The 27650-nt window shown below is 39.4% G+C and overlaps 1 pseudogene; it reads left to right on the top strand.

Moving 5' to 3' along the window:
- The first annotated feature begins 666 nt into the window (after positions 1-666).
- LOC128937448 (rap1 GTPase-GDP dissociation stimulator 1-like) overlaps positions 667-27650 on the top strand; it is a 30775-nt pseudogene continuing 3791 nt past the window's right edge.

The following is a 27650-nucleotide window of genomic DNA, read 5'->3' as shown; positions in this document are numbered from 1 at the left end:
TGGAAAGGCAATAGGAAGAAAAAAAACAACTGTATTATTTTTCAAACCATTATGTTCAAACTATTGCTTCAAACCCAGCAATTTTTTGCTAACCATTTTTTTTAAAAGCCATGTTTTTTATTAACCATTACAAAATGATAATTGAGAATATTTCAGAAGGCATTCTACTTGATCAAAAAGAATAAGCCAGAGATGATACCTTCAGACTCCAAAGATTCATTTACAGGAAAAAAAATAAATCCTCTTTTATATTTTAGCCACAGACTTGAAAGATGAATGTAAAGGGCTTGGACCATTTCTCAAACACTTAGCACCTCCCAGGTGAGGTCCAGGTATGGATAAAATTTGGCTAGAGAACACTCTTAAAACCGGCTGTAAGTAGATGCCAACAGTAATCTAGTCTCTTTTGGAACTCTGTTCCAAAAAAACCTTTATTAGATTCAATAATCACTCTGCTGAATGACAGCAAAAGGAAATTCACTAAAAATTGTTTTGGAGATCTTAAAGTATCTCTTCCCAGTGTGATAATTACTATGTTTCCATTTCTGTTAATGACATCTAAGAACTGGAAACAAAAGTAGTGGCGGAGGATTAAGTAATTATGGAGTATTAGATGCATTTGAAGAGCAGGGTCACAGAAAAAGGCAGGAAGAGGAAAGAGTGAGCATGCTGTGGGCTGCTCATCAGCTTGAAAGCTATACAATATTCCCCATTACTCACAGCGTGGTAGCTGTAAAGGACACAGACTCACAGTACAGATCAGCTGCTCTTGATTGTCCCCATTCTGGAGAGCTACAGCTTTTATGGGTAAGTAAAGCTCTTGTTAACTATAGATAGATACAATCTCTAGTCTGTGCTTAATTTTCTCTCATCTACAAATTGCAGATATATGTGACAGAAATAGAAAATTAATTTAGGCTAGTTTAAATATACAAGTGTAGTTCTATGATAAATGCAATACTACAGGTGACCTAAAATTCTTGTGTCTTCTATTTCAAACAATACTTAACACTTGAAGTCACATGAAAATTAAGGCTGCTTTAAAGAAAACTAGTAAATTATAAGAATGGGAATGAAAAGGGAACTTAAAGCACTGGAAAATGATGAGTTCTTATGAAAGTTAAGCATTTGAAAACCAGCTGAAATTCATTCCTCTGTATTGACAGTACAACATCCATCAAAGCAAATGTGCTCGCATGTGCCCCTGCATACATGCTGCACTCTGCCAAGCACTACTGGCAGGACTGGAGCTGCATTTAGGTGATCCAGCCTTTGAATACACTTTTTTATGACTCAACCCTCAGCACAGGGAAAGCTGGAGTACAAGCCCTTAGCTCTGACCTTTCCATGTGAAAGGAATATCTTTCATACTGGATTTAAAATATACCTTTGAGACTTCAATTTCCAGATCATTCCAAGGTATTGCCTAACTGGATCAAAGGGCTCAGCCTTCCACTTTCATTCATGTGATGAACTCACGTCACAGCTGGGTCTCGTGACATCAGCAGAACTAATCTTAGCAATACTCAATGTGTTTAAGGGTGAAATAATCTCTCTTTAAAAGCAGTCTGACAACTGAGCTGCCATTTATAGTAATTACCTTCCTAGTCAATTAAATGATTATTCAAGTCAAGCTAAACATTTCAGTAGTTTTGGGACACTGATAAAAAAAAGCAGGTCAAAATTTAACTTAAAAGCACTTTAAATGTCAGAGAGATGGGCACAAAACATAAGTGGACTAAACCAGTATTAGACAGGTATTGCTTCTGTCTAAACTACCTCTACTGTTCAGATCATTTCTATAGGACTGACTTCCTATTGCAATTCAGGTGGAGACAGCTGAACCTGGTGGGTTGTTTCTTCTACTCCTACATCATTTATGTCTACCTGTCCTACTTTCTGAATGTTCTGCTCAGAAGGCTTATCCTTTTGATATATTTGCTGGTCGTGGCTCAAAGTTTTTATGCCCACTTTTGTTCCTGCTCTTTCCAGCCTGATTTTACTCACACAGCACTGTTTCTGCTGCCCAAGTACAAAACTCCGGGCAGGATAATAAAAAAAATGACAAACAGAAACCCACACACTTTTAAGTACAGGTTTGTCAAACTTATCTTAAAAAAAAAAAAAAAAACAAAAAAAAAACCAAAAAAAAACCAACAACAACAAAAAAACAAAACAAAACAAAACCATTAATTCCTGTAAAATCATATAACAATTTAGATCATTTTTAGGTGTAGGCTGTGCTACCTTCCTTACAACTAAAAATACTAAAGCCAGCCTGGAAAATATTATAAATTCCTTGTGTGTGCAGTTTTCAGCATTCCCCAGCACCTTGCCATTTGCTTCAACAGCATTATAAACCCATAATACATCAATACCATAGGGAAATCCCACAGCTGCTGCTTTTAATACAAGTTGCTTTTCCTTCTCTATTTTAAAGCATTGTATCAGATGCACTTAAATAAATCAGAGTCAGCAAACTTATTGCTGTCTAGAACCTAATGAAAATGCAGCTACTCTTCTTCTTTAGAACTAGAAATAGACTGCACCAAAGGCAATAAAGCCATCCTGACCTGCCCAGGCTGCAGGAGGGCAGACAGGGCCCCAAAAGCAGTTTTGAACCAACTCCTCAAAGGCTCTCAGCCTCATTTCTGAGGTGCTTTGTGAAACAAAGCTCTTGCCCTTAAGGATGAGACTGTGTCTGAAGGCTCATACCTGGTACATGTCCATCTTTTCTGTTTTGAAGGACTTGTTTGTATCACACAGTCTCCAACAATCTGGAGGAAAAAAAAAAAATAATCCCCATCTTCTTGCTCTGTTGCAATCCAAGTAGCTTAATATCCATTTGCCTAAACTTATCATTCTTGTGCTTTGGGATCTGTCCACATGCATTTAAAAAAACCTAAATTAAGTAAGTAAAATACAGTGCTGCTTGGAAAGAGCTAAATTACCTTATTACCTTTTCACTATTCTAATATCAAAATAAAAATTTCAGGGGAAGCTGTTTTCTAATGGAGTTACAATTTAAATTAAATCTATACAGAAAAAGTGCTTTAGTCAGGGCCCAGTCCAGGTAAGGACAGTGACAGTATATTGCTGTTTATAAACTGGAATGGGGACTTTGCTATGATCCTTTGTAGTTAAGAGTACAAAACTATATCCTGTCAAGTCTAAAAACATTTGGGAATAAAAGCAGCTCAGCTTTACTGAAAGATCCATAGAAACTCTTTCAAAAACACCAATTCCAGACAAGAAACACAAATATCCATTTAAAAGAAATTACCCCATGTTACAAATTAGAGAATATTTTAAGACTATTAGAAATATCAGAAGTATTTGGAATCAGTGCTGTTCAATGCAGATGTTGAATCTAGCATACCAAAACTATTTTATCCAAATAATTTTATCATTATTTAACTTATTTGTAAAAAAAAAAAAAAAGAGTAGACCAATAGGAAGAAATCTAGCCCCAAAGAAATTCAGCCAAGGCAAGCTCAGCAAAAGAATCTTAGGACTTGCTCAGACACAGTCCCTCCCTCCCTTTATTAAATGTTTCTTTTTCTGAAAAGCTCCTCCCACCCACTTAACTAATTTTGATATTAATACAATTATTTAAATAATTTCTAATGATTGCAAGCATTTCTTCCAGACAAACAAAATTGAGAGAAACCTGGTAAGAATCTTAAACCAGATAGTTCTAGGTAATATCAGAAAAGCTTGCACAGCATTATGTAAACAATGAGTTTGTCCATGAAAATCTTATTGCAACCTCCAATTCCCAGGCAACACCAACCCACTTGTGCAGTAGAGCTCAAATCTATTCACACAGCACAAGTAACCAGGTCAACATCATTAAAAAATGTTGTTTTAATTAATTTAATTTAATTAATTTAATTAATTAAGTTAAACAAGAAATTAGCCAGCAAAAAAATTTAAAATCAGATTTTCAAAATTACTAAGACACCTGTGTCCACCTGCATACACTTAAAATCTGATCCTTTTTGCTCTACTGGGAACAAGCATAAAAGTAACACTTGATAGGTATTCAAAAAGTGTTGCACAACTAAGCAGATTCTGCTGAGCAACTTGGGTTTGGAGCAGGGCTCTAAATTGTAGGTCACATCTTACAGAATTGTGTTACTTGCATTAAGCACCAACAGAGCTTATAAGGCCATAGCTTTTAAAATGTGTGTCAGAACTGAGAATGATCTTTTTTTATGGTACAAAGTCTCTTATACTGCATAAAAATATCCAAACACACACACCCACTAAGCAAGAAAAAATATTCCTGACAGGTCCATTATGCAACCAACTTCAATCCTGTCTTCCAAGGATCCTCTTCACATCTCTCATTATAAAATAGGTCAAATGCACATGTCAGGATCAAAGTCATAATACTCAGCACTACAAAATTTCAGACAGTGCCACAAAATAATTTTACATTTAACAGAATTTAGGCAAATTCCCACTACTGTCCACTTTATTCTGGAGATGTCTGAGATCAATAAGGTACCTCACTCCATAGGTCATGCAATGCCCTTATCTTCAACAGTGCAGGAACAAAATCTTCCTCTTTCAATGGCTTTCTCCAGATCTTGACTGGAGTCATACAAGCAATTAGCAAGAACAAGACAGGCACAAGTTGCAGACAAAATACACTTTTTAGGCATAGTACCAGAGAAGAAAAAGATAAATGAATGCCCTTTCCAGGCCTACAATATATCTTTGTACTATAGCTCTTCAAACAACATTTGTCACACACAAGAACAGACAAATGCTCAGGCCTATGAATTAACTTGCAGAGAAGCCATCATTAATTACACCCTAGAAATTCAGGAATTTTAATCTGGACAGTGGAACCTTTGTGCTATGCCTGTTTAGGTGGAGTCAAGGCACAAAAGGCCAATAATTGCATTTGCTTGGTTATTTGCCATCCTTCCCAGAGGTCTCCTGGCTCTGGGTCCCCGGTGGGGCCTCCTTGCTCTGCCAGCATGTCCAACATCCACCCCCTCTCCCAGCAGATTGTTTAGCAGGCAGAGCTGAGGGCTGGGCTGGTGCTTTCATAGCAGAAAAAAGGCTTCTGCTTTTTCACAGCTGTTCTTTTGCTTGGCCAAAAAGGCCCTTGTAGGAGTTGTCAGCCAAAGGAAATTAGTGTTTTCTCTGCCATGGAGTCTAATTGGTTTTTTCTCCACTGACAGCTCTTCAAGCTAAATTTAGGGAGCCAGGAAAATTAGATTGAATGTTATTTGGCTGAGACTATGGCCCACTTCCCATACGCACATGATAACCATAGGGAAGGGTTCCTTTAATTCACTGTATGGTGCAAAACTTAAGATGTATATTAACTGCATCATCAAAGGTATCTTTTGAGACCAACATCACTCAACAAATGCAGAAAACTAGAACTCCAGTGAGCAAGACAGAAATTTCATTCATTTCCATAAATGAAGACAATTTATCCCCAGCTGTCACAATTTGATTGCCTATCTGCTCACATGTAGCTTTGCTGCTCCTCTTTCACAATGAAATCAACACCTCCTGGAACCAAACATCTGTGAAAGAAGTTCAACTTTGATTTAAGCCATCAAGTATCCTGACCCCTTGTTTATTAAAAAAACTTACTTGAAAATATTACCCAAACACAAATTGTGCTGATGGTGCTGTACTCATTGCTTTTGAGCACAGCACATTTGTGGCTATTTCTGCAAGCATGACTTCCAGCCTTTGGCTCTAGAATTTCCTAATTGGAATATCTGGGAGCTCAGACTCAGTGAAGCTGGGGTACGTCCAACAGACCTATTCCCTAAGTACCAAGTCAGTTAAAGTATCAGACATGTAAAAAGGCACATACTGGTACACAAGTTTACAACATTGTGATACCTTTACACTAAAGTGAATTTTACCCCTATTCTCCATCCCTCAGAAAAGGAACAGGTTTAATAGAATACAATTAAGCAACTTTTCATGCTCTTTGGAACACATGTTCTCCCTGACTGCACTTGGCTGGCTTTATTTTGACTTATCTCACTGACCTGTTTTAGGTTATCATATTTTTCCTCTTATCTGCTTTCAGTCAGGGTTCTGCAGCCATTTTTCTTGTTGACTCCAGAGGGCATAACATCAGCCACAAGCCAAGAGGATCTGCTGCTTTCCACCCACAGCTTTCCCCAGACACACTTTTTGCTGTACTTCCTCCTTGGTGGAATTCAATTACCCAAGAATAAAGCCAAAAATTATAAAAATATAGAGTTGCTTCCCCCCTCCCAAACAATCTCAATTTCACAATCAATGCCATTTTTTTTCTCACCATCACAATCTATTAATTTGGGTTACCACAAGAATATCAGTATCTCCTTTTACCAGGGCCTCCTCTGAGCCTGCATTTCTCTACTAGTTTTCTGAAAACTTCTGTCCATCTCAGTTTCTTTTTCTACTTTACTGCTATGTGATTTCTTTACCTCATTTTCAAATTTAAAAAAGCCATGCATGACACCACATCAAAGAGAACTTTTGTGGCTGTCCTACCTGATTTGTGACAATTAAGAGAATTTTAGACATGGATTATAGAAAATTTTTTAAATCCTTGTGATTAATAGAGAACATTACTGTAAGCACTAGCCAGTCAGGATTAAATTCCTGTCTTCATCAGCTCTTCCACCTATGACTCAGGCTAAACAGTGAAAATCTCCTTTAAAACCTGCTGCTTTCTCATGTTCTGTGAATAGTAAAATGTTCAAAGGTCCAGCCCATGGGATCATAGGCTTTGAATACTTTAAGGAGTTCAGGATGGGCCAATGCAGTCCAGAAAGGCTGCAAAAGCAATGAGCAAAGGTAAGATTTCGGAGACAACACAGTGGCCTGTCCCCTGTTTTCCAGTTCTACGCAAGAGGTACTTTTAGTGCACACTTAAGTATTTTGCTATTAACATTGAGAATAATTACCTATAGCCTAGACCAGAATAAAAGAATATTGGGGAAAATATGGGCCTTTTCAGATTCTGAAAGTGGGTGGAAGGAGATGTTTCAATTCCCAGGTATGGGAATAATGACAGGGCTCCAGCCTTTAGGGAAAAACTATACTCATACATTCCTACTCCTTTCCCCCTTGAAGAGACCTGCTGAAGAATACAGAGGAAGAAGAGTTAAAAACCAGCCAGGTCAGGAGTTGTTCTTAATTATATCCCTTTCATCCTCAGGATATTAGTTTCAAATTCTCTCCCCAGGTCCTTTTTAATCTTGTGATTTTTCTCCTACATCTCATCACCCCTGAGTGCAGTGACAAAGACACAAAATGTATCTTTTAACATGGCCATAAGTGGCTTTCCATGGAGACATAGATAATAGCTTATCTGATTTATAGGACAATTTCCTTGCCATGGGTTTGAAAGTCTGAAGAGATGGAGGATCTTTTCCTCCAATACTCTACTTCATGTACCAAGATAAGATAGCTCTATTGGAAAGATTGTAAGTCAGCCCAGTCCCAAAACAGTTGCATGACTTTCTAGAGATGAAATACAATAATTCACCACTGGAGAAATTAAAAAAAAATCTTGCCTTGGATTGAATTGTATCTTTCTCCTCCCTTCCCTGGTAACAAAATCAAAAGCAGCAGCTTCTGCTACCCTTGGATACAGCAAAATTCTGTAATCATGGAGCTGCAGCACTCACAGCCAGCAGGAATGTGTTTGATCTTACAGGCTTTATTTGCTCTGAACACACACTCACCAGCCCTCCTGGACTTCTCCATCCCCAATTTACACCTTTATGTTTCATATGAAACAAATTTAATATCACATTTCCAGGCAAGGAGACCTGGAGCTTTATTTTGACTACTATACAGTAATACTTCTACTCAGCACACAGGTACATTTATTACCATAGCTTCATTTCAGACATGCCACAACAAACCAGGAATTATTTTATCTATTTCAGGGAAAGGCATTTAAAAAATACTGTGAGAAAATGGAGACTTACAGCTACATGATTTTGCAGGCTGCCACACTAACATGAATGCAGGTCAACTATTATTTTTGCTTTAATTATATTGCTAGACAGACCTATCAGCCATTTTGCAGTATTATGTGTTGAAATTTAGTTTCTTCAGGCTACATCTTGGGCTTTTCAGCTATTATTGAGCTGCAGAACTCCAGGAGTTTCTCAGCCCTAACCTTCATCCCTCAGCTGTTACACAGGATACCTCAAAATAGAGACTTATGTCTCCGCCCTGGTGATACAATAAATTTACCAAAAACTACATTCAAGAGAAGATGACAATTTAAACAAGAAAAAAAAAAATAATGAGTTATTTTCTCTCTATATCCAAAGTTATTTTGTGGCACTTATGTCTAGTCCATGTTCTGCAAGCTAAACTACAAACAAATTTAACATAAATACTTTAATGAATTTAAGTGTAATTAAACAACATGAAACTTCTACCAAAGAAGATCCCTGTGGAGTTGATGACTCTAAGTCAAGAAAGCATACCTGGGAAAGGATATATAGTGTCTGCTTTTACTGTTGTTTAATCATCTATTACCAGAGACATCAGACAAAGCTAAATAGACCTCTATTGTGAGTAACTACCTCATCTTAAAACTCTGAAAAACCACATTATCTTGTTTTTCTGTTTTGAATAATGCTGATGATAATAACTCATGGAAGAACCTTCTAAAGTAAAACTAAGTGACAGAAGAATAAATTCAGTATGTGAAATTACTGAAGGATGTGGCAGCAAAACACAAGGCATTTAACTGGATTAAGTTGTTTCATGCCCTCAAATTGGCTCATACTGACCTCACACTGCTCAAGACCCAAACAACAATAAGTAATACCATGAGGGCATTTATATTGAAGTATAGAATCTATACTTCCTCTAGAAAAAAAGAGAAAATGATTTCTACATATGCGAGCAGCTATAAAAAGGAAAATAATCAGAAGCCATTGCTGTTTCAGAAGGGGCAAAATCAGATGCTGAAAGAGGGAGATGTATGGGATTCTCTCACTCCCTGAGGACTTTATAGGTCAAAACTAGCACTGAGAATTGACACAGCAGTGGTTCAAGGGATCCAAAGAGTTCACTCCAGAAGCCTCCTGAAGTTGCTGTGCTACAGCACCTTTTCTGCCTCTGCTGTCATCAGGATGAAAAAAAGCCAACTCCCACAGCAAAAGCCTGGTTCCTATGTCTCTTACTCAGTATCTTATGTACAGATTTATGTGTGAATTAATAATCTGTGCCTTCAGCTCAGGAAAGAGGCCTTTTGTACCTCAGTCTCAGATTTCTAAACTCAGGCCCTGCAGGCAAAGAGTGCCCATTTCCCTCTCTTCTACATCACTACAGCTGATGAGTGATATTCTAGCAGAAATGCTGATTCGAGAGAACGCTCAGTGTTCCTTCAGAAGATGTTTATTCTGCTAAAAGCCTCCTCAGAGGCCAGGGGGCGGGCAGTCCCTGCTGTGTGACCAGCTGGCTGGCCTGGCTGGCACCCTTCCAGCCTGGCTCCCCGGCCACGCCACGCAGCCCCGGCTGGCCAAGAACCACTGCTGCAAAAACCTGAAACAAATCCTTCTGGTTTGCCGCTAGCTCCACTGTGCCAGCAAGCTATGCCAGCACGGCATGAAACAAGATGTCAGCACCCCAGAATTTTTCACAAAGCAGAAATACCCTTTTCTGGTCAGTTTTAGTCACAATCTCTATATGTTGTACTGCTTTTTCATATAAATAACTGCGTTAAGTGTCTGCTTCACTGCCCCTGCAGAAGCATGGATTTAAACACAAGGAGTATTGAGGAATCAGTCCCAAGCTGGTTATGTTAATCAAGTTTTTATGAATAACAAGCATGATAAAATTCTGAATCCTGAGAAAAGGGTTCAGTATTTTAATACTGTTACAGTTAAATGCTGCTTTCTGTGAGCCTTTCAGAAGTAACTCTTCAGTCAGCTACTGCTCATAATACTTATTTCAAAATACTACAGACTGAAACCAGAGGGGTGTTGTACAAGGACTTTGTCTGTCATCATGCATATGGTGCTATTCAACTATCTATTCCCTGGAGAAATGACAAAGCATCCAGATTTATAGTTACCACTGTACTGACCCAATGAGACACCAGTATAGACTGTCCCCTGTTATTTGTAAAACAACCTCCTCCATCTTAAGAAATCCTGCCTTTCCATAGCAATGTAGATCCTAATTAGAAATATTTTAGAAATGTATTTGCAAACATCACTATTGCTCTAATTAGAGAACACAGTACTAGGAGTCAAGTGCCAACACATTTTGGGTCTCGATAAGATGACAGCAGTATTCAGTAGATAATTCAATCTCACAGGCTTCTAATTTATTTCATGTTGCTCAACCAGCAGCTGTAGCCCACTCCCACTAGATCTTTGTTTAAGATCAAACCTGATTCAACTATCATGTTGCTCAGGTGGTTTGGGCTTTTTTCTGGTTTTTTTGCGTAAAAAAGCTGCATTCTACTGTACTTCATTTACACAAAATGATTTATTCAGCAAATTTTGGCAAGAGAACTGGACCTGATGAATTCAGCTATTTTTCTGGAGATGGCAGCTTCTTTAAAGCACAAAAGTAAATCTGGTTTTAAGTAACTGCTTTTAATTTTTTAAACTAAATAATTTCTCCTCCTAATAGGCAGTAACAGCTTTTAATTATGTTCTACTTCAACTCCCTTTACCTCATCCTCTTTTCAAAACAGCTCAGGACACTTCTGTTCCTCAGAGATAAATTCCTGTATGCAGTGAATTCATGTGCTTTCATTTTAAAAAATCTCACATGAATTAATGGATAGATGAGGGACAGAGTGAGTTCACCAAACAAAAACAAGTGATCAATTATTAATCCTCATAAAATAATTTCTGAGGCACGATTCATGAGTCAGCATTTTCAATGAAAGCATTTGTAAAGCAGAAATGCTATTTTACTACAGTTTTAGTAACATTCTACATTATATCCTAAATATTAATTGCTTAAGACATCAGATTTCCAGCAATATTTCTTACATTAGTTGCAGCCACTTTAGGTCTTTTTGTTTTAGAAAGCAGATGGAGGAATCTTCATATTAAAAGGACAGAAAATTCCTAACAAAACAATAAAATAAATGGTAACCAACTGTCAGAACTGGATGCTATACTACAGAGCTTATAAGAGATTAAAAGATGATTCATTACATCATTAACTGTGACATGCAGAGCAGCGCTGAGATCAACAACAGCATTAATGAAGATGGAAGCAGTAAGAGTGGGCTGAATTTACAAAAACAGTTCCAAGAAATGTGGGAAATTAAAACACAGAAGTCTGATCTCTGCGCAGGTAAATTGTAGGATTGTAGTAAAGCACAGAGATGCTAAACACAGACATGGTGAAAAAGGATATTCTCTCTGACTTTCATCGAGGTGAACCTCCACAACCTGTCTCTAAATACATTTTTAAGGAGCCAGTAAGGAGGTCAATCAAGGAGAAACTGTTAATGCATTTCAATTTCTACAAACCTTTCAATAACCTTTATCTAAGTTATCTTGGGATACGAGAGATGATTATCTGATGAAGTCTGAAGAGCTGAATAAAGACTGCTTTTACAAGAGAAAGACAAAATTATTAGAGGTCACCTTTGCTGGAACCTGTGAAATTCAATATATGCATAAATGACCTAGAAATAGCAGATTTTCTGTAAATACTAAGCATATTGACAGAGGAATTACAAAGGAGGACTACAATCAAAATCCATCTGATTATGACAGACATGGAAGAGCTAATAGTGAAGGATAATTCCTTTCTCTTACGACAGCAACTCAAAGGCCATGAACTTTGACCTTTTTGGTAAATATTTTAAAACAAAGGAAAGTATCTTCCTCTTGCAACAGTGAAACTGTGTGATGTGGAGCTAACTATTATGAATTAATTTATATAGATAAAAAAAATCCAAATAAAAGTTGATCCACATGTATTAGATATATATTGGTGTAAATACTAGGTATGTTTCTAAAGGCCAGCATTGCCAGAAACAAAGGGAGAAGTATTTTACCCCATGTGTTTCTTGCATCCTTTCAGGGCCTGCTACTGGCCACTGCCACAGTAGATAGCTGAGCTGCAAGTACTGTCTTTATGATAAGCAGGTATTTAGAAATTACAGGCTTGATGTGGGTCCTGTAATCACTCCTCTCTCCTCCCCACCTCAAACTCTGCCACAGTTATTGTACATTAATTTCTGTTTCCAGATAGAATTTATCCCTGCACAAGAGCTGTCTGAGAAGTGACCCCACCTTTGACCTCATGCTCTTGGAATAAATGAGCATATTTAGATCTTTACCCCACAGGAAATTATTTTATATTAAGACATAAGCACTGAAAAGAACTACCACAAGGAAACCAGTATTTTCCATGCTGACTCACCAAAGTTTTCTATCCCATTCTGTTTAGAAACCCTGAATAAGCACCTGGAATACCTTGGGCTTTGTGGAGATGGCACAGAAGCTGAAGATCAGATCCTTGAAAGTTTGAATGGGATTCTCCTGGCTATTACTGAAGATAGTTAAGTATCACTCTGGATCACCAATTAACCATTTGCACAATTCAAAAGAACTCATGGCAGGTTTTGTTTATTGTGATAATCTCTATTTCAAGAAGTGATTGCTGCTGGAACTAGAGCTGTCCTCAGGCTGTGTTGCTTTCTTTTCTCTCTGTATAAAACTCACAAAATTACCTGTGACCAGATAAAGTTTCTGGCCACTAAAATACCAAAAGCTCCAGAGAAATTCCAGGTTTAATATTCTATTTATTGCAAACTCTTAGGATTAATTTAGGGTGACCCTATCCGGTCAGGCATTTTAAAAGTAGTTTCTAGTCTACTTATACAAGAGTCCCTTAAGCCTTTGCATATTGTCCTAAAATGACATAAACCTGCATTTATTTGAGTCTCCTGGCAGATGGTGATTTACTATCTTCAGGCCAGCTGGCCATATTTTTGATGAAAAAATGCTGAGGGAATTGTCTGTTCTAATTGCTAGTCTAATAAAAGATATTGTGCCTACCTACAGAATTAATTGCTAGGCCATGCCTCAGGAATAGCATCTTAATCCCTGACTTCCCATGCCTTATGCAGGCAACCTTTTATAGTCAGAGAAGATGAAACTGTTTTCTTCTCTGGCCACCCCCTGCTTCAATTCAGCATGAAGCAGAGTAATCAGCTGGAACCACACTTGCTGCAATTCAAGCAGATGACTGTGCCCATACATTCAGACTCAGACAGCCTTTAAGGACCTTGTTAAATTGGAAGCTTGGATCCCACAGATAGCTACTCAGAACTCTAGGAAACAAAGAAACATGTGAATAAAACAGCTGCAAACCTACTGCAGGTACTGCTAACACTCTTATCACTGCAGAGCAGAGGTCCTTCCACCTACTCAGAGGGAGTGGGATCTTCCCAACTTTGGCAAAAATCCTGAAGGGCAATCCACGATGTGCAGTGAAAGCAGCCCACGTGCTCTCAGAGATAGCCAAAAATGGTAAGTCATGCTCAAATATTACTGCAAGGCATCTTACAGCACATTAGCTTCATCTTTTCACTCTTTAACTTTGTTTCACAGCTACCAGCTGTTGTTATTGCAATTGTTTCATTCCCTCTCTCTTATCTACACAGAGGAAATGAAGATACCATGTATTGAAGCAGATTTGGTTCTAGCACTGATACCTTTGCTGGAGAGCACAGACCAAGAGATGCTGCTGCACGCTGGGAGGGCCATAGGCCGCATCTGTTACGATAACCGTAGGTATCCTCTGAAGGGAACCTGCTCTTCCCTGCCTCCAAGGCATCATTTTACAAGGCATTGCGACCTGGAACTCATAATAACTTCATCAGACCTGAGCACATCATGCACCTCAGCCTCCAGTTAGGCATGCCATTCACAGAGCTCACAGACACCTGGCTGAACGCACCCCAAGCACTGCCTGAACTCTGGGCTTCCTCCCTACATTTCTGACTTCAAGTGGCACATCTCTGTGAGAACTGCTTTGAAATCACAAGAGGAGCAGAGCCTCACACATATATTCACCAATTTTCCAGAGTTGCCTTGGGTCCAAATCCTGAATGGCTTGAACTTCTTCCAAAGTAATAAGAACATCTATAAAGCAAAGCACTTGTTTGAAAAGTATTTTTTATCTCTTTTTTCCTAACACACTGAGATATTAATCTATGCAAGGAATAGTCATCTCTGAGAACCACTGCTTGCATGCAGGAGATCTTTGTGCTCCAAATTCCCTAGGTACCAGCTTGCTAGCTGGGCTCAAAAGTTCAACAATTTTCATTTACTTGCCCAAAACATTTTAAGATTTTTTTTTATCTTTATGTCCCAGACTGCCCAAAATATTTACTGTATACTGAAAGTAATAAGGAAATTTTCACTCAGTATCTCATATCCATTACTCTCTGCCTTCATCCTATCTTCTCTAATCCTTCTAGTGTGGATTTGCACAACTTCACTTAGAAATTTGTGGGTTTGCCTCCTTCAGTATTCATATGGAATCCAAACATATTAGGTACCTGGAATAGATTCCACTAAGCTCCCTGCAAGTTGCATGTATTTGTCAGGGAATGACACAATAGTTTAAAAGAGCTGTTCCCTAAAATTCCATTCCCAGCTCACGTAACTCCTGTGCACAGCACTGCTGCAGCATATGGCCATGCTGCACATCTGCTTCCCTTCTGGCAGAGCACAGGCCCAGCACAGATTTGCCAAGATGACTGTGACATGCTTTAATAAATCCTTTTACTAATGCAGCAACAAATGCACCAAAGAGAAGAAAAATTAACTTCACCAATTCCCTGTTTGAATTCAAATTGCCTGTGCTGCAATAGCACCAGAGCCTTCCTGGTGTCTGCCATGCACTCTGTCACCCAAGCAGCAGCCCAGCTCTCAGCAAGACACTGCTGCAAAAGCAGTGCCATTGTGCTGTTAAGCAACCATCACTGTCCAACTTTGCATCTTACACTTCTTGGCACCCTCAAAATCATTTCAGGTATTACCCTCTCATTCACTACAAAACAAACTACAAACAGAAAGAAAACAGTTATCAGGGTTTTCCTCAACAAGCACATGTGGATGGAGACAGTGGCTTGATACCTTAAGTCAAAGTTAACCCAGGAGGTTTAGCAAAAATCTGTCCCAAACTTTTATTTCCTCCACACTCATATTAGCCTGGAGCCACCACCAAAAGCTTTACAAATTCTAACAGTGGGAGAAAGAACCAGAGTACCTTGGTGCTAAGCATGTCCGTTGGACCTTTTCCACTGATTTCATCAGTTCCTGATTTAACCACCTCTAACACCTTTGCTTCACTGACCAGGCAGCCTTCAGGAAGAGCTGGTGAAGGTTGGAGTGATCCCATCACTGGTCCGAATATTAACTGACTATGCAGAGAGTGAACCCCTTGTCCACGTTGCTCTACTGGCCTTGTACAATCTGGCAGACCTTGGTAAGTAAGGTATTCTTTAAAGGTTTTTTAAGTTTCTGCATGTTAGAGCAAAATATCTCCATCACTGCCTTTCCATGCCCACAGCTTTGTGGGCTTTGTTTGTTTTCTCCTTTGTTTTTGAGGAGGGGTAGGGCTGGTGTTTGGGCTTTTTTTTTAAAACATTCCTGATATCTAATGAGAAACTGGCCACAGTATCTGGATTGGAGAAATAACTACTCTTTTATGGAGTCCTAGCAATTACTTATATTACATTAAAACAATTAAGTTTAACAGCCAGCTTTTGACCCCAAATGAAGAGATGGCATAACTTCACATGATAGATTGTCAGTTTCAATTACTTCAGATTTGGTACATTAAAAGCTTTTTAATAAAAAAATTAATTTTTATTTAATAATTAAGGTTCTATACCTTACTAAAACAGCTTCCATTTTCATTTACACAATTTTGGAAGCAAGAGCATCTCCCGTAATTTAAAATATATTTGCCCTATTTTACCCAAGTTGTGAGTAGTAATGGAAGAAAAAGACCAAGTACAAAGTTATTACCACTCTCTATATATGGTCTGGCTAAAATTTCATCTACTTCTTCCAGCATTTAGGGGGGATATGCAGGGAAGGGGACATGATATCACACTGTCACATGATTCTCTAAGGAGGTCTGTCCTTGTTATACCTATTATATCATTTAATACCATATTCAATTGAAACGTATTCTATGTCAAACAGTGGCAAGCTTTGCTAACATACATTTTGCAGATATTTAGGATGCCAGCAAGGCTAGAATCACCTAATCAAGGCAAAAAATATACTGCTACAGCAAACTGACATGTGCCAATTGTTCTATTAAATAATCATACTACAGATGGACTTGTACGAGTCAGTGAAATTTAGCCAGGATTAATTTGACGCCTGTGAGGTCTACAGAAATTACAGAGAAAGAGTTAAAAAACTTGTCGGGGAGAAGGGGTAGAGTTCTGCTGTCTCAGTGCTGTCCAAAGAAACAGAAGAGTCTACAAGAACAGGAAAAGCCTTCAAAGACAGTGTCTAATCACTTCAGATCGTAGGGAGATATCTTTAAACATTTAATCAAATAAAAATTAAAAATCCTGACTTTATCACATACACAGATTCAGCCAAGGAAGCTCTAAGCATGACAAAAGTTGCTGAACAACTGGTGAAACAGCTGAGGAGAGCAGAGAGCCATGAGAGGTTAGAAATTGTCTTTGAAGTCCTGCAAGCACTTGCAGAAAATGGTAAGGCTCCTTTTGGTGTGGGTGGAACAAGGGGAGACTGGGGTTTGTACTGGTTTAAGCTCTGGGTCCCAAGTTTGCCATGGGATCCTGCTAACAGAACCAGCAAGCCCTTCAGGAGAAATAAACCCCAAGAACATGCGAGAACCTGGCCTAAACAACATGTGAGAAAACAAAGGAAAGGAAGGAGAGAGCACCATTCCACTGCATTTCAGTACATCCAAAAGACAGCAGATTCACACTTCCTCTCCATGGTGGCTAAGAGGAAAGCTGCAACACAGATAATTTTTTAATTTTATAAATCAAAACAACCAGTACAAGTACCAGTTCAATCCCTGTTTGGGCCACTTACTTAATTGTTGGAATCCCTTCTAGCTCAGAATATTCTGTGACTCTGTGAAGATGGATAATCTAAGCAGCAGTGCAACCAGCACTGACACTGCTCCACTAAAAATATCTAGATATCTGGCACAGATTTTAAAGGCATGAGAACTCATGACTGGCAACACAAGACATGTCAAAGACCAATGCAGAAAGCTTTGCTCATTCTGCCTTGGTGTTATCCTAACTCCAGAAAGCTGTTACAAACAAAACCAAACCAGTGACTGCACCTGAAAAACAACTGGCTTAAGTTCAAAGCTTCAGCTTTCTAGTTTGAAATGCCTCCACAAAGAGCCAAAAACCTGTTAATGTGCTTTTACTGTGATCTCCACAGATGCTCTGAAAGTGCAGTTGGTGGATGCAGGTGTGCCAGAGGTGCTGTCTGACATCCTGCTGAGGCTCCAAGGCAGTTCCCAGGCTGAAGATACATGCATTGTGAAGGCTGCATCAGATCTCATTGTCTCTCTGCTCCTTGGAGGTAAAAAGGGGAATATTACAGGCCAGGAACATAAAGAATCAACATCCAAAAGTCCCTTTAGCAGAAGAGTTTCTATTTCTGTTGGTTTCTTTTACTTAAACAGGGACCTATTCACAATCTCTTATCATCCTTGCAGGAATTCTTCTCAGGCATGACACTTTTCATTTCTACAGCCTATAGCTTGTGCCTAGCAGCAACTTAGTTTATATTACTGCTATGCTACATTTTGGGCAATATGGATTAAAAAAATAAAACATCAAGAACTGGCCACTTAGACTGCATGCCACCATTCTCAACCCCAAAGTAATCAACAACATGAAGGTCTTCAATTACTAACTTTAACAACAAACTAAGTCATCACTGACTGATAGAACAGTTCAGTTGGGGGTTAATTATAATCAGATATGAGATATTCTCTATTTCTCATAACACAAATAAGTACATACAGCAGGTTTTTACTAAGGGCTATGGCATCATCTCTTAGAACACAGATACTTGCACTACATCTAGACACTTGCAGGTACCAAGGGCAAGGCTTATTGCTAATTTTAGAAAAGAAACTGTAAGGCAGGTTATTCTCTACCTTTCAAAGATGGAAAGCCACTGTTTGTGAGTGCAGAGAAACCCAACACTATCAGATTTCACTACTCTCTGGCTCTGAAATAGTTACTTTCTGTTCTGCAGACTAGACTTGCATACTTAAAAGTTACAGGTGCTACTGATACTATAATAATGTGGGGGGGGCATAATTGTAAAGAAAGGGGTGATCAAGTATATGCAAGCCTTTGCAATTTATTTTTTTTCCTGAGCCACACTGTATTAGAAAGGAGACTCTGGAAATACTTAATGGCAAATATATTTGATAGAAATAAAAAAAATACAAAAAAACCCCTCAACACTACACCAAAAAAAACCTACCAAAAATCCACAAAAACACAAGAAAAACCTCCAAACAAACAAAAAGCCCAAACAAAAAAATCCACAGAGTTACTGCTGTTTTATGTTTTAAATCACTTTAAGGAAGGGAGGGTTACTCAGACATTGAGATGGGAAGAAATCTCAAGATAAGCCATTTTATCTTTCAATTCCTATTATAGAAAGCAATGAGCCTTTATACTCTGCAGAGAGAAAGAGATACTCTTCTGAGCAGACCCCTGGAAAGCATGCTGAGCTCTATCAGTCAGCAAAAGTTGCCCCTCCCACACTTCCTGTCCTGTCTCACTGATAGCGACTGTACTGGCTTCAAACCCAATTAACAAAATTGCTCAACTTTCTGCATTAATAGGGGCTTAATTAGAAAAAACTCCCTCACATCTGAATGTTGGGGTTTGGGGTTTTGTTTTTTTTTTTTTTTTTAAGCAAACTATCACCCACACATCTCTTCACCTTCACCTCACAACCTTTATAGAGTCCCTTTCTTCCTTGCCTCATACCTTGCTCTGAATCAGCCATTGTGCATCAGGGCTCTCCAAAGGCCACAGAAGTGCCCCCAGTGCCTTGAACTGGCTATTTCAATTTACTCAGCTCAATGGCTTGCTTTGTCACTCACTCTTCTCCCCCCATCTTCCCCACAACAGCATGAGATGTTTCATGTGGAAGAAGTGAATAATCCCTCTCATGCCTCAGTGTGTGCCACTGATGTATGCACAGCTTTTAATCTGAGAGAAAAAAAAATCCTATGGAAATCTGTTCTCAGCATCAAACGACTTCCAGGCAGTGAAAAGATGACAGACAGCTTTTGCAGCTATGAAAGTGACTGTTCCTATCAGACTTTAACTATGAGCCATTAAATTGAATGTTCTGCTGCTATCCAAGCAAAAACTCCATAGGGGAGAAAAGCAATTTGGAGCTCTGTGACAATCAAAGCAAGGCAACCACTAATGGGCTCTGCCTATTTGCACTTTACTACATGAGAGGAAAAAAATAAAATGTTCTGACATTCTTCAGTTTGAGAGGTGGGGGAGGAGAGAAATTAAGTTCAATTAAGGTTAGTGTATATGAAGATCAAAATATTTTCCCTGTAGAATTTTATCAGACCAAATGAGGTGACCTATTTCTATGGAACTTGTTTTTAAAGAGGACTGGGTGATTTTCCTCATATACTCTGATCTCCAAAGATTAGGACTAGGCAAGAGAACACTTGAATGACAAGCAAAGCCATCAGAATGTATGCATAAAAAGGTATCAAAAGATTTCTGTGTGAGTAGAATCCTAACTATTTCACAGACTGACAGTTCCCTCATGAAAATATCCAATTCCATTTTACAAGTATTTGATAAATTCTGATCTAACATATGTAAGAATACAGAGGAAAAACAGGCTACTAAGTGAAATATTGAGATTAAAAGAATCATAGGCACTAATTCAAAAGACAACAGAAGTGTCTATGACTTTGAGGTGGAAATAACATCCAAACCAGCAGAAATGTTAAAATTACTAAGGCCCTTTTTACATGCTATACATACAAAAATTAAAAGTTTGTACACCTCAGTCTGTAAATTCAGTTAGAACCATGAAAAGTACTGTTGCATACAAGAAGAGAAATTACAAAAGAAAGGCCTTATAAAATCAGACCTTGCTCTGCTGAATTATCAGCTAAGCCTCTAAGTTCCCATAAGAAAGAATCAGAGGAATGAGAAGCTGTTAGCAAAACTAAGTGTTCTGGCAAGAGAACCGTTTGCACCTGCAAAAAACAAAGAGTCTGTCCCATGAGAATCCACAAAGAAAATATGTAAACACCTGGGTAAAGAGAGAGTCTTATACATACACACACAGGCATTTTCTAACTAATTAATTGAGGGGAAAGAAAGTCATGAACCAATTAGAGTTATACATGAGCTCTTGAAAACTGTACCAAAACGAGCTGTAACATTTGGCTTTTCTACATGAAGAAACTGAGTCCCATCTGTTTATTCCTGCAGCAAAGTACTAGAGCTACTTTTGGCCAGACCATGTATTTGCATGAGGTGTGTACAGTTCCATGGATAACTCTTTACTCCAGGTGAATGTGTCTTTCTGTTTAGTGTTCACACTGTTTTGCCATTTTTAACAAACAGCTTTCACAAGGTAAAAGCACACAATAAGATGTTCACGTGTGTCAGGTATATACTTCTCTTGAGGCACAAACTGCATAAAGCAAAATACAAAAAGTTATTTTCCAAATGGCATGTTCAAAAAACTTCCTTCAGAAAGGAGGTCATCTGCAGCACAGAGGGCTTCCTCTTGCTCTTTGGCAGAACTTTCTCATTTCCTAACAAAGTGAGTTAAGCAGCTTCTGAAAACAAAGCTGCCACCTATACAGAGCAAGTTCTCAGACAGGAGGAGAGATCCAGACATGCACTGACAAAATACTGCAGAGCATTGCTGGGCAAAAGTGGTAGTTTTTTTGGAATGTACAAATCTGCTCTTTCACTGGGATTTAATAAACCAGATCTCTCCAGGTCAACTCATTTTCCGAGCTTCATGTGAGTGCAACACAAATAGATTTTTCATTTCAGAAAATGGGTTTCTCAAAAGAGGCAAGAAAAATCTAGCTCTAATTCTTTCAAGGAGTCATTAATGACAATTTATTTCATGGAAAACAAAATAACAGCAGTACAGAACTAGTAATCAGATTTACCATTGGTGGGTAAGATCCCTGGTTTCACAATAGTGTCTTAAATCAGTAGAATAGCAAAATTAAAAGAGCATTGAAACTGTCCTGGTGAGAAATGGAAAATGCCACTAGTATTCTACTACATGTATAGTGGGAAATGCAGCAGCACTGAGGGAAAGAAAGGGACTGGGGAACCTATGGTTTTGAATTTGACAGTGATTGTCCCTTAAAAGCTCTCCACTGGAGTGTCTCAGCATCAGTTTACAGGTAGCTGATGTTCACTTCTCTATAAAGAGCTGAAGGTTGCAAAAAACAATGCAAAAGCCATAGTCTTGATCATAGCAAGACATGACAAGAGTCAAGGTAGACACTCCCTGAATTCTGCATTTGCGCCACTGTGTTTCTCACCTCTCTCACCTGCTTGGTTCTGCCTCTCTCCAGATGGGAACTGCCTGCGTCTGTTCCAGCTGGGGGTGATCCACCAGCTGCTGGACCTGCTGGAGAAACACGTGCGGAGCGGGGACGCCTCTGTCCAACAGGCTGCGCTCAGCGCCCTGCAGAGCCTCGCTGTTCCAGGTGCACAGCTGACACTCCTGACTCACCCACTGCCATCCTCTGCACACACAGGGCATCCCTGGTGCACAGCTGACACCCCTGACTCACCCACTGCCATCCTCTGCAAACATGGAGCATCCCTGGTGCACAGCTGACACCCCTGACTCACCCACTGCCATCCTCTGCACTCACAGGGCATCCCTGGTGCACAGCTGACACCCCTGACTCACCCACTGCCATCCTCTGCACACACAGGGCATCCCTGGTGCACAGCTGACACCCCTGACTCACTCACTGCCATCCTCTGCACACACAGGGCATCCCTGGTGCACAGCTGACACCCCTGACTCACTCACTGCCATCCTCTGCACTCACAGGGCATCCCTGGTGCACAGCTGACACCCCTGACTCACCCACTGCCATCCTCTGCACACACAGGGCATCCCTGGTGCACAGCTGACACCCCTGACTCACTCACTGCCATCCTCTGCACACACAGGGCATCCCTGGTGCACAGCTGACACCCCTGACTCACTCACTGCCATCCTCTGCACTCACAGGGCATCCCTGGTGCACAGCTGACACCCCTGACTCACCCCACTGCCATCCTCTGCACTCACAGGGCATCCCTGCAGCCCTGGCCCATCACCGGGGCCAGTCCCTTGTGGTTTGAGGGACAACTGACCTTCCCCCCTACCCTGCAGAAACATATATTTGAATAATTCACCAGGAATTCCTTGCCATAGAAACATTTTATGAAAAATCCTTTCCTTAGGATTTCTTTTCCTGACAAGCTGAGAGGCCACAGGAACAAAATGTAAACAATGATTATCTGCTGGTGTGGAATGCAACAGGTGGATCTGTGATTGGTCTCATGGGGTTGTTTCTAACTAATGGCCAATCACAGTCAGCTGGCTTGGACTCTGTGAGAGTCACAAGCTTTTGTTATCAGTCCATTCCACTTCTATTCTTGGCAAGCCTTCTGATTAAATCCTTTCTTCTATTCCTTTAGTATAGTTTTAATATAATATATATTATAAAATAATAAACCAGCCTTCTGAAACATGGAGTCAGATCCTTGCCTTTTCGCTCTTCCTGGGACCCCTGTGAACACCACCACCACAATTCCTCATCTACATAAAGAGTTTAAATATTATAAAGGGTAATCTCATTACCTGCTGCTGAAGCAGTTTCATTAGTTTCGTATTAATAGCACATAGCAGCTCAAGGAAAAAAAAAAAAAATCAGAACAGGATTCACAGCCTAAAGTACAGAGAATGGGGTGGAGACACCTGGCAGGGATGTCTAAGTTTCTCTTCTATAAAGCTAATATTCATATTATACAGAACTAGTAAATCTTAATGTTCTTTGAAGTTGGATTTTAAAAGGCTCAACTCAATTGTAAAATACCAGTATATAGTGGATTTTTTCACCCCCAGTGAAGGGGAGAGAATGATGCATCTGACTACATCTTATCAGAAGGCTAATTAATTACTTTATTATACTATATTATTCTATACTATATTACATCTAAACTGAATCTGCCAAGCAATCAACTGCACTCCACTGCACAGCATCCATTGACTGTCAGCCAACAGTCCCAACATACACACACACATACTTGGCCCTGATAGGCCAAGGAAACAAAACAACATCACTTTGGGTAAACAATCCCCATATTGCATTCTACTTTTGCACAAACACAGGCACAGCAAATGAGAGAAGCACTGTTTTTCCTTTCTCTGAGGTTCAGAGAATGTCAGTCTCAGAAATATTCTTGGGAAGATTGCCTGGCTTTTCTCTGTGAGGAGAAATGTGGCTACACCAACATACAGCATTTTGATTATCTCTTCTGTTCAAGTTATAACAAACCATTTTAGATGTTTCCAAGTGTGTGGACACATAAAATGCTCTCCCTATAACATACTTTTCATCATCAATTCATAAAAATATCTGTAATTTATCTGTAATATCTGCTAGGTATTCTTTAACAAAAACACTTCTAGAAACACAAACAACTCTATCACTTTCAACAATATAATCTGCTACCTGAAAAAGAAAAACGAAAGACACTGAGTGCAAATCCATAAACATGAATTAAATATGGGTGAACACTTGGAAATAGACATAGAAAACTCTTCAATTCAAGCACTGATCTTAAAAGATAGCAGATGCTTATAAAAAATTAAAAAGTAATTATGATCTAGTAAAAAGAGTCAGTCTGTGCCACTGAAGAACAAGAACATTAAGAGCAAGTTACCTAATAGGCTGTGCTTTTCAATTTGCCCAATAAAAGGATGAGGGATACAACAGTTAATCCCCTCATTTCACTGTCCCATCTTCCTCACCACTCCCCCAAAAATATATGCAGAAGATAGAAAAAAAATTGATCTGAAGGAAGCAGCTTTTGGTGGCACAGTTAAGCAGTATTAAAACTCCTTGCAGACAAGCTTCTGATTATTACAAGGGATTTACTGCACCAAGCACTGGAGCAGAGATGCAAAAATGAGAGGAAAGCACAGAAACAAAGGCATGAACAACAGGGCATCAGTGAGCTCAAATACAAAAAGAAAATAATTTTCCAAGAAATGTAGTTGAGTAAATCACTTCTGCCCCCCAGTTCACTTAAAGTGAGCTAGCACAGAAGAGGCTTCCTCCAGCGACTGCGCAAGTGGATGGATAATCTATTACAACTAGAAAAAGGAAGAGAAACAGCAATGCTGTGCTTTATGTACTTTATTCTGGGCAGGGCTAAGACCAAAAGCGACCAAAACTACCCAAGAGCTGTTCCTATTAAAGCTTTAGCCCAAAAGAGAAATCCAAGTAATCAGGTAGCCCTGACTTAATTTCTGAGCTCACTAACAAGTTGGACTTTTCACCAGAATCCTAACACAGCACACAATTCAGAACAGTTGTCATCTCTACATTTTCAGATGTTTGTGCCATTACTGAGCCTCACTCAACCCCTCTCTCCCATTCTTCAGTTGTCAGCAAGGTTCAGATGCTGGAGGAGGGCGTTGCCGAGCGGATTGAGGCGCTGCTGAGGTCAGAGAGCCCTCCTGTGCAGTTCAAACTCCTGGGGACACTACGCACACTAGCAGATGGCCAAGGTAGGCACCTGCCAGTGCTCACTGACATCAGCCCTGAGCTCCCTCCTCCCTGCCCTGCCAAACAGGCTGTGCTAGACTGCAGCCCGAGTGTCCTGCTAACCCAGTTCCACTCCATCTGGAGAGCTTCCAGCAGAGATTAGTGCCAGAGGCTGCACGCTTTCCAGACTGCCCCAGTCAGCCTCAGAGTGGTTGAGAAATAAACCACATGGAACACATCTGCAACAGTCAGTGAGAACAGGCAAAGGCCTAAAAAGATGATCTTTTTCACCAGAGATAGAGCAGCAAGGCATGAGTCTGATGAAAAAAGAGACAGATTTTAATGTCAAATCACAGGACAGCAAATCAATAAAGAACTAGAGAACACAAAAGGAATAAAGGCAGCTGGGGTGGAATAAGGCAGAAGAAATTAATTTCTACCAGTCTTTCTATACATGTTGCCAGTTTTATCTTGCTCATGTGGCTAAAATGTTGAATTTATTTTCATGTTAATGTATTAGATTATCTACTTGTACTTCACTGTGCACATCATTGTGCATATTTCTCAAAATGCAATGTTGGAATTACATTAAGATACACTTCAATATCTTAATTAATCCTTAGGCTTACTTAGCTCTTACCAGACAGTGACACAAAACAAGTGTGCAGTTTGGTATGGTCTTTCCCATTGCCAGAGCAGCTGCTCTAGAGCACTAATCAGTACTGATTCCTTGATATGCAGGAATAGCATAAGTTAAAACTAGAATAGTTAGAATAGACCATTTTGTGATGGGAAGTGATAACTGACATAGGACAATTACAGACATACTTCATTAGTTATATGGAAGAGGATAAAACCTCACTCTGCTACATTCCATGCTGCACTCCATTGCACTACTGCAGACACCACTTAATACGAGAATTATTTGCATCATTTATCAAATTAACATGAATGACAGAAAATTTTGATTTAGTCCTTCTATTAATTTGCACTACTTCCAGTCCAGTGAAAAGCTGCTCTCACTTACATTTCACTGTGGTAGGAAATGAACATTGCAAGACACATAGAAACCTAGCATCTTCTTGTTCTGAGGCTTTGAAGAAGTCATTGTAAGGTCATTTCTCCAAAGTTATATCTCAATTGTGACAAGGCATTTAACATTTAAAATTGAGACATCACAGTAACATAGATCTAAATTATCAAACACTAAATTATCTTTTAAAATTTTATTTACCAGCCCTAATACAAAGTCAGAATTTGGCACAAGGTACAACTTCTGAATCTGAAGTAAATTAGTTATCAAAATGCAAAGTAGAATAAAATATGTAGGAGATTCAATGTTTATCCATTCCCACCTATGAACACACAATTCTCCCACTTTTAATTACCTTCTATTCTGTTTACCCATGAGCTAACATTGCCTTTAATTAACTCAGCCTGAAACTCTTATGAACACATATCTACTAAGAAGTCCACACTAAATTAGTTAATTGCCTTATCTAGGATAAATTCATTACTCTGACTATCAGCAGGCATGCTGAGGCTTACAGACTAGAAGAGGCAGGTTTCTTCCTAACCACAGAAAACTGCAGGCAGATCTGTCAGCTTCATTACTCTAAAGAGATGTTAACTCCTGGTTCTTCCACCATTCGGCTTCAGAGGAGCAGAATAATTTGTGCACTTCAGTAGCCAAAGGACTTTCAGCACAACTGAAAGTTCAACCTTATAAAATGACAAATTTGAATAAATTGTAAGTTAAAAGGTCTTCCTGTTAAGAGTAACTAACTGGAGTTTATCTCAAAGAGCTCTACTGCCTGTCAAACTGAGTAAAGAACCTGCCTCTGCCACAAATCTCTTAAACTGGTTCCGTCCTCCAGCCTCTTACTTCACCTTCCTGTACTAAGCTGGATTACTGTGATCTCCGCAGACTAACAAGGAACATCTGACTAGAAACAAGAGTCTTGTGTTACAGGAGACAGCATGCAGGTGGCTCTGCAATGCCCAGTAACTCTTGTCTCAAAACCAAGTATGCCAGCTAGGCTATAAGCTCCCAGATTCCTTGTGGGATTTTGAAATGTGGATTGTTCCTCAGCATACTGGACAAATTAAAAAGCAAGTGTGTGTACTTCCCCATCTCCCTCCCCAAAACAGACAGAGCATGGGCTGACTTACAGCTTCTGGAAAATATCCAGAGCCATCATGGGTTTACTGACACTGACCTTCTGGTGCATGCTCCATCTGATTCTTCCAGCCCGTCTCAAAAGAAATGCAGTGCACAGAGAAAGGGACAGGTAAAGGAACAGGAGCAGGGTGATGCCTCTATCAAACCTATCCCTTCTGTTACAGATGTTCACATAATTAGAGTTCCACTTCCTAGGACAAGTTATCTAGTGAGGTTTTTTCAAATGTCAACCACAGACACTAGTATTTCTAGCAAGTCTTGAGATAGGGTTCCTGAAACGCAGGGAAATGCAAATTAAAAGGCTCTTGCACAGTAAGGGAATTTCTGATAATGCCTTATACATGGTTCAACACACATTCTTAAGACTCAGCTCATCCAATTTCTGACATGCTGCCATTCTGTACTAAGCCTTGGCTTCCCACACTACCAACAGTAATAAATTATCACCGAAACAGCATGAACAGGCTCCTCAGAGCCCACACTTACATTTGTGCAGGGCTCAAAGTGCAAGTGCCAAAAGCCAAGTGGGAAAGGAATGGGCCTCCTGAATATTTGTTTTCAAAGAGAGAAAGCTGCTTATTCTAAGTCCTACTTCAGCAGCCCCTTTAAAATGACAGATCTATTGACACAGTATATTTTG

The sequence above is a fragment of the Melozone crissalis genome, unplaced genomic scaffold, assembly GCF_028551555.1.
Source record: "Melozone crissalis strain CALT ecotype California unplaced genomic scaffold, PUWL_Pcris_2 ptg000019l_1, whole genome shotgun sequence".
Lineage (NCBI taxonomy): Eukaryota > Metazoa > Chordata > Aves > Passeriformes > Passerellidae > Melozone > Melozone crissalis.
This window is presented reverse-complemented; position numbering and strand designations above follow the sequence as displayed.